The 8,729-nt window shown below is 41.9% G+C and overlaps 1 non-coding gene across 1 annotated transcript; it reads left to right on the plus strand.

Moving 5' to 3' along the window:
• Positions 1–1,459: 1,459 nt before the first annotated feature.
• Positions 1,460–1,578, plus strand: LOC145396664 (5S ribosomal RNA). The gene has a single exon (XR_013896823.1). It is a non-coding gene; the product is annotated as a 5S ribosomal RNA (ribosomal RNA).
• Positions 1,579–8,729: the final 7,151 nt, after the last annotated feature.

Below are 8,729 nucleotides of genomic sequence, written 5' to 3' on the forward strand. Positions count from 1 at the left end.
CCATCTGTACATCTTCTATAGCCATTCTACAACTATCTCTCCCTCATGCTTCAGCTGACACAGTCCATGAATTCCCGGGGCTTTCCCCATTCTGACTTTGTTCATTTCTTCCTTTATTTCCACCCTACTAATCTCTTCCTCCTTTCTAATCTCCCTCCGTCTCCCAGCCATTCCCCAGCCACGTTTGCTTGCTTTACTTTCATTCTCCATGTTTAAGTTCCTGAATGTGTTCTCTCCATCTGCTCAATTTTTCTTCCTTCTTCACCAGCAATCTGCCATTTGTATACTCCTCTACTAATTTCTTTATCACCCAGACTTATTCAGTTAACCTCCGTCCTGAACATTTTCTTACATTCCCTATACTTAACTCTCGACTTCCTTCCGAACTAATCCACTCACTGCTTATTCTCTCTCTTACTACTCGTTTCAGCTCTCCCCTTCTAACAAAATAGTAATAATAATAATAATAGTAAAAACTGAAAATTAAGAATCTATTCACACATGATCTGGTTAATTTTTTGCCTGCCTTCATCAGCAGGACACGGGCCCAGAACCAGAGTAACCAATACCGGCATTTAGGTGAAGGTGACTATACTCCCCGCCAGCCATCTTGTCATTAGATTTGCCCCTTCTCGTAACAGTCGCCTATAATTAGCTTTTTTTTTTTTCTTTTTTACAAAATAGTGACTAGGAGAGTGTACGAGTATGTGAGGTGGAGGGGGAGAGGAGGAGGAGGAGGAGAGACCAAGGATAAGATGAATGGAGTGAGCGGAGGGGTTATGAGGGAGAGGGGTGTGAGTCGGAGAGAGGGCAGCCAAATGACAGAGGATAGAGTGACGTGGAGGTGATTTGTCTGTGGCACCGCATGCGGGATTAAAGCGTCTGACAATAGATAGATAGATAAATAGACAGAAAATAGTGGCCTGTGGCACACAAACTGTTCAGATTGATTCGCAAAAATCATAGTGGTCGCCCATGAGCCTCGAATAGTGACTGGGAGTGTGCAGTTGTACGTACAAGTTGCCTGGCGCGGAGTATAGTTGCTTGACCCATAATAATATAGGTATGTAAGTCATGCTTTTCCATCAGTTCTTCTCTCATTTTCTTCTTTTCCCTCTCCTTTCTCAAAAGAATGCTTTCTCTGTCTTTCTTTCGTTCTCTCTCTCTCTCTCTCTCTCTCTCTCTGTCTTTTCCTATCCATTCCGCTTTTCTCCTTGTTACTTCCTGTCTTTTATTCCATGTCCCGTCTCTTTTTCACAGTATAGTTCCTGTCTCTGCCACGCCTACCTTCTTTATAATCTTCTTGCCATCCACTTTATTTTTTGTTATATTGCTCACTTTTCCTCTCTTTTGCATCTCATTCACTATCATTTCATCCATCCTTTCCTCCCTCTTTGCTTCCCTCCCTCGTTCCTTTCCAAAATTTTTCTTCCCTAATTTCTTCCTGCATCTACTTTATGCCAACGGCCATACCACGTTGAGTATACCGCTTCCCGTCCGATCAGCGAAGTTAAGCAACGTTGGGTCTGGTTAGTACTTGGATGGGTGACCGCCTGGGAACACCAGATGCTGTTGGCATCCCTACGTGTCAAGTGGGGTTGGTGGAGGATTAGTGCCCCTCCCTGTAAAACAATTAACTCTAAGCCGTTGTCCACCCCGTTTGGGATACATGGCGTCTGGCAATGAATGAATGATTTACTTTATCCCTCTCTTCTCTCCATACCACCTCCTTCCCTACATCCTCCCTTCTTTCCCTTCTTCCTTCCTTTACTTCCTCCCTTCTTTCCCTTCTTCCTTCCTTTACTTCCTCCCCTCCCTTGTCTTTTGCCTCTCATTCCTTCACTCTCACCCTCCCTCCCTCTTTCTCCTCCTCCTCCTCCTCCTCCTCCTTTCCTTCATTTCTACCACTCTCCCTCCTCTCTCCGTCACGTTCTCCCTGCCTTCCATTCTCCTGAATTTTTTCTTCTTTCTCTCATCCTTCCTTCCTTCCTCACCTTCTTCCCTTCCTCCTCCCTTGCTTCTCTCCGTCCTTTCCAAATTTTTTTTTCCCTAATTTCTTCCTTTTATTTTATCCCTTTCTTCTGTCCATACCTCCCTCTTCCCTACATCCTTCCTTCTTTCCTTCCTTCCTTCCATTCCTTCCTCCCCTCCCTCCTCTTTTGCCTTTCTCAGTCCTTCACTCCCAAACTCCCTCCTTCCCTCTCTCTTCCTCCTCCTTCTCCTCCTTTCCTTCATTTCTTCCCCACTCCCTCCCTCCCTCCCTCCTCTCTCCCTCCCACACCCTCTCCCTTCCATTCTTCTCTTATTTCTTTTCTCCCTTCCCTCTTCCTTCCTCATTTTCTTCCCTACTTCCTTCCTTGCTTCTCTCTTCCCCTCCCTCCTTCACTTGCACCCTCCCGCCCTCCCTGTCTTTTTCCTTCTTTCTCTCCCTCCCTACCTCCATCCCCCATCCCCTCTTCGCGTTTTCACGTCATCTTTCTGCTACTTTTTAATTTCCGTGAGTTTTCCTCGGACACGTCTTCTCATTTCCTCTTTCCTTCCACCCACTCTTTCCTCACCCGTCAATTCTCTCTTCTTTACTGCTCACTTCCCTGTTTTATTCTCCTACCTCTCTCTTCCACCCATACGTCTCTTTCTCCTGCTCCCCTGTGCTTCGTTCCCTTCAACCTCTTTTCCTCCTTTCCCCCTTCCTTCCTTCCCGACCTCTTCCCCTCCCCCTCCTATCCCTTTTTCCATCCCGCCGTCTCTTTCCGCTTTTCCCCTTTCCTTTCCCTCTCACATCACATCCACCTTCCATCCTCTCTCTCCCCCTCCTCCTCCTCTTCGTCTTCCTCGTCGTTCTCATCCTCCCCGTCTTCCTTGTCCTCCTCCTCTCCTCTTATTTCCTTACATCTTCTCGTCTTCGTCCTTCTCTTATTTCGTTTTCCTTCACTTTCACACATATTATTCCCACCTTTATATACTCTTCCTCCCCTTCCTCCTCTCTCTTCCCTTCTTTCCCCTCTAGTCATCTTCCTCCCCTCTCATCTCTGCCTTTCACCTTCCCCCTCTTTCCCCTCCACTCTTTCCCCCTCCTCCTCCTCCACCTTCTCCCCCTCCCCCTTTACTTTCTCCCTTCCCCCTTTGCTCTCTTTCCCTTTCACACACTTCCCCTCTTCCCCCACCTTCTCCCCCTTCCCCTCTACTTTCTCCCTTCTCCCTCTACCCTCTCTCCCTCACCCCTCCACTTCCCCCCCCCTCCTCTTCCACCTTCTCCTTCTCCTCCCTGCATCCTCTGTCCTGTCCCCTAAAACCTCTCATCCTCCATTTCCCTTCATTCATCCTTCTCCTCCCTCTCTCTTCCTCCCTTCTGCCTGTCATGCATCTGTCTCTCCTCCGTCCTCCTTTCCTCCCCCAGACTCAATAAATTCCGTCACCTCGTATATGAACTTTACAAAGTTAGGTTAAAACAAGTTGATTTATATTCTCTATTCAAGCCCTGAAGACGAAAAAAAAATATTGTGTTTTAAAAATGAGGCAGCTTGATAATTAATGCGTAAATAATTTCCGCGTATTTGCACCAGATGTGCCTGAAAGCAAGAAAGGCCGGTCCTTTCACTCTGAAGACCTTTTTTTTTTTTTTTAATTCAACTTTTTAAAGATTCTTATCTAACCCATCTGTCTGTCAGTCTGTCTATTTCTCTATCTATCTGTATAGCGCACTCAGCATCTTGTGTGTGGTGGCCTTGACAAACGATCCTCCAGGCATTTCTGTCTCAATAACCATTCGCCTTTCCGTGACACCATCTCTTTCATACTCCCGCACCTTATCTCCCTATCTCGTTCTTGTTCTTCCTGTCCTCCTCCTACCCACCTCACACGATTACACTTTTGTAGTAAATCTCTCACGCTCCATTCAGTCGCTAAGGCCAAATTAAACAACAACGAATTCTTCAGTTAGTTGGTCTTTCATGTCACTCAACAAATACTTTTAAATAAACTTTATTTCAACAGCTCTTACTTTTGATTTATGACCCTGAAACATCGTCCGTGCGTCATTACTCCACGTTAATTTAGGGACCAAGATTAAAAAGAAAAATAAACGAGTTTTGAATTAGGTTTTTAATAGGGTGAGGAAACGAGGAAATTCACGCAGCTGATATTCCTCACTGGGTGGCATGGCTCTGCATGAAGTTGCCAGCAAGCGATGTATAAAAGCAGTAGTAAAGCCATAATAAACAATTAAGTAAATAATGAAATATTGAGGTAACATTGTTTTGGACCAGGCTCATCTGGACGTGAACCCGGTAGAATGCAGGCTGAAGGTGACTCTCCAGCAGTCCCCCATCCAAAGTTCGAGAGATAGAGAGGGATATGAGGGACATTTGTATAACCGGGCAGCGAAGCCGTTTGGGTATACTGGTGCCACCGCAAGAAGGCGTCCTTCCCCGGCACCAGTGAGGCAGTGATGATCAGTAATGAGGCTGAGTAAAGAAATAACTTCATCAGAGTCCTGCAGTAACGAACATTGACAGATAAAGTAAATTTACCCAATAGCTTCAGCAAGTTGGTATTACTTAAATATGAGTTTCAGGCTCTGCGACAAGAGTAAAACTGTACTGTGGCAGAAATATATCTTGAACTGCTCCTGTGAGTTGTAACACTCTGTTTGCTTGTTGCTAATACATATATTGATGGCAAATAGTGACAATTTACAAATTAGTGTAATATGTGTTTTTAGTGCTAATATTCTTTTTTCAGATGAATTAGTTTTTAACTACTCAATTTTTTGTCCTTACACAATCAGTTAAAATAATTTGATTAATATTGCAAAATGTATAATCATGCCATCCCAGTTATTGGAACTGATATCTTCAACACCTTTCATTCATTATATTTAAACCCATCTCGGATCGTGAACGCTTCATTACTGGGCGTTTGTAATGGAGATAATAATTACACAGTCATGCACGATTTTACCACTCCTACAGTTAAATTCCTATTGTTGTCAGTGCTCTTAACGCTCCAGCCGTATTCTTTGCTGCACACACTCCTTAGAAAAAAAACAATCCATCTTCGTGCTATACTCTGACGATTTTCGATTGTATTTTGCTGTAGGGAAATATTTCACAATAAAATTTAGTGGATTTTTTTCTAATGGCTTTTGTGCAAGATGTTAAATGATATCGTCTAGCCTAAAGAAGAACTAACCCTTTGACTCTCTCTCTCTCTCTCTCTCTCTCTCAACCATATGAAATAAACTTGGGTTAATCTAAATAAAATTCCCAAATGCACCAACAGAAACGAAAGAGCAACTCCAGGGTTTATAAGCCTTTGACTGCTAGGATTTAACTCAGCTGAAGAAAACTGCCTGATGCGGCTTAAAGTTATCAGGGGGAGGTGGTGGCTGAGTCGAGATATGGTCTGCCGTCTTAAAGGTCACGACTTCGATTCTCATATGGATATTTGAATTTCGTTGAAACTGACTGCTGTTCAACCATAAGACCCACCAAGATAACATAAAAACACCCCTTCTAATACCTATACACTAGTCCTGTTTACGATAGTTATTATTTTTATTTTTTTTTCAATAAGGACGATGCGTGTTAGTGCCGAAAGGGTGAAATGTGGAGGTGTGTGGTACGTAGGACTGCCGAACCTTAAGGACCGGGATGTTAAGTTTATACCCTGAGTCGGACGCATAGCAAAATTGCGCCACTGCAAAAGGGTTAAACATAGAGACGTCAGCGTAGTTGCTAACTCCACCACTACGATACGCCTATTTTATTTACTTCTTGCTGCGTCCATATAACTAAACCTGGTTTAGGGGGATCTCTAGTAGTGAACGGCATTAGACTGATCTTACCCCATAGCTCACAGATCCTTTCCGAAAGTGAATATAAAAGGTCTGACGTTGTCAAGAAGTAGACTTCACTGGGTGGATGAGTTACAAGCAGGAGAAATTTAACCTTTCCAATGTGACATTTTGATTTAAATTTTTCATTTTTACTGTATTTAGCAGGTAGGGGTACCCACCATCCACTTACACGATGTAATGCTGTCCTTGGGGGACTCTTCACAGAATGACAAGCCATATAACAAAATGTCGTTTGGTAGTTTGGTGAGTTAAGGCGCTCCAGCCGGACAAAGCCTGTAAGGGTTCATGCCCGAGGAAAGAAAAGAGTTTAATGCTCACATAATGCCACCCAGGAGCAAGAGGGGTCGGTCACCCTTGTCTTAAATTTTGAGACAAATTAGCGCAGCCCCGGGTTCCTACGCTCCCGATGGGGCAACAAAGTATTACCGTAGATGTTAAATGAATGAAACTAGCTGTGGGTGTTTTTATTCTGCAGGGGAAAGCCATGAGTAGCAGTAAGATTAAAAACAACTACAAAAACCCCTTTCACAGCTCGGGTAGGAAATTAGATGTCCTATTCTGGTTGAAGTCTGATGGCATTACCAGTCCAGCTAAGCATCATGGTATCATTTTCTGCAAACTCACCCTTCACGGTTGCGCAAGATCCATTGTGTGTGTGTGTGTGTGTGTGTGTGTGTGTGTGTGTGTGTGTGTGTGTGTGTGTGTGTGTGTGTGTGTGTGTGTACTGTGTGTGTGTGTGTGTGTACAGTGTGTGTGTGTGTACAGTGTGTGTGTGTGTACAGTGTGTGTGTGTGTGTGTGTGTGTGTGTGTGTGTGTGTGTGTGTGTGTGTGTGTGTGTGTGTGTGTGTGTGTGTGTGAACTCCTCCTAGGCTATTTGATGGGTAGGAATGAAAATTAACCAGGTGAATTCGTCTGGTTACTCTAAAGATCTTCCAGTATATACAGTTTTCTAACCATGATTTGTATGGGGGAGTCAGCTCCCTACCATATTAAAAGTTCTCAGAAATAGTGAAAGAACGGGAGATATGGCACTGTTATCTTTATATATGTTGTACTATGGTCACTCATCTGTAATGCGATCTTTGGGAGGCATGGCCCCCTAATCAGTCCTTCTCCCCAAAATAAAAATGATCAGAGATATATGAAAGTTAACATATGGATTTTCGATGAAACTCCTCTAGTAATCTCTTCTAGTTCCTTGGTTATGTCTTCCACTGTAGAAAATATTCCACCTTTATTTTTAGGGTCGTCAGCCGCCCTCCAAAACTCATATAGAATACAAAATAGGGCAATAAGGGCAGATATTACGTTGATGTCTTAGTAGAGTTTGTAAAATAGGCTACCATCCTCTAAAGGTTGTTGCTGCTGCTATTGCTGCTGCTGCTGCTGCTGCTGCCACTTACGCACTGTCTTAAGAATCAACATGCAAGAATTCGGTGAAGTGGGTGTGTGGGGTGTTATGCTGTAAATAAAGTGGTTAGACAGAGGGGAATTCTTTCTCCTCTGCTTTTTAAATTATACTGTACATTGATGAGGAACTGAAGAAAGTGTTAGAGATGAATATTGGTTGTTGTTTTAGCTTTTTAAAACTGAATATAATTGCATATGTGAACGACATTGCAATACTGGGTGATTTGCAGGACAGTTTGATTTCAGTAACTCAGAAATTTGAAGAACAAATGTGTTTACTTGATCAGATAGTTGATAAAAGTATTTCTAAAATAATGGTGTTCAAGGCATCTCAGAATCCGACACAGGGTATCCATTGTACAAATCAGTATGAAGTCAGTCAGCATTATAAGTATTAAGCAACTTTTTTCATTTTAATCTGTTAGACAAAGGACAGTGAATTTATATTAAATTATTTGAAATTTGTCAAAAGGGCAATGAGTTTAGATTAAATTACTTTAATGCAGAAATTAACTTTTCCAGAATATTTAAGGTTAACAAAGAAACATTATTTTTTTTGTTCAGAGCATGCTGTGTGCCAGATAATGGATTACCTTTGTGGGATTTTAGAGAAACCTGTAGCCTCAATGGCTCAAAACCTTGTGAGTATCTCTGATCTGGGATTATGTTGTAATCTAGGTTTATAACCGGGGATTGCGTTAAATGAGAGAACTCAGTTTGGTCTTTAGTTCTCAGTTGTTTCAAACATTTGAAACAGTATTTTCAAGTTCACTGAAAAAGAAGGTATTTGGTCTTCCTCGCTTTTAGAGTAACCATGATGTTGCAGCGCTGTCAGCTTAGTTACTTTAAAACATACGAGTAACCTTCCATTTGATTTATTCGAGCAAGGTATTTAAAAATCTTTAAGAAGAAAAATAACTTTATATCCAGCGTAGGTCATACTGTGAAAACCTTTGGCCAGTATTCAACACAGCTAAGCAACTTACTTTGAAAACATTTTTGAACTGACATATGATACTGACAACCATTTATTAATATCGAGAGTACTCGTATAGTGGGCCCAAAATCATGAAGAACGAAGAGATGTGCATATTATCATATAAATCTATATGCTAGGCAGTGGTGTGGATAATATGTTTTTATATATGTAAATATCTGTTCACTTTATGATTTTTACTATCCGTAGGACGATAGAAAACTCCTGATGACAACTTGAAGTTAAATGTGTATCTATATATTTTGTTTAGTTGTTTAGCATTTAATTTACAGTGTAATATTGTGTAATGATGTATTTTTATTGGTTGATTGTCATTCTGTACATGTAATGGCAAATTTTTATTATCTAGTGGATTTACAGTAGATCATTAATGATTATATATATCTGTAATAACGCGAAATAATGTTAACTGACTTGAACTGAATTCACTACTACTACTACTACTACTACTACTACTGCTGCTG

Source organism: Coenobita brevimanus, chromosome 38 (assembly GCF_032717465.1).
Source record: "Coenobita brevimanus isolate Jiangsu-jjx chromosome 38, ASM3271746v2, whole genome shotgun sequence".
Taxonomy (NCBI): Eukaryota; Metazoa; Arthropoda; class Malacostraca; order Decapoda; family Coenobitidae; genus Coenobita; species Coenobita brevimanus.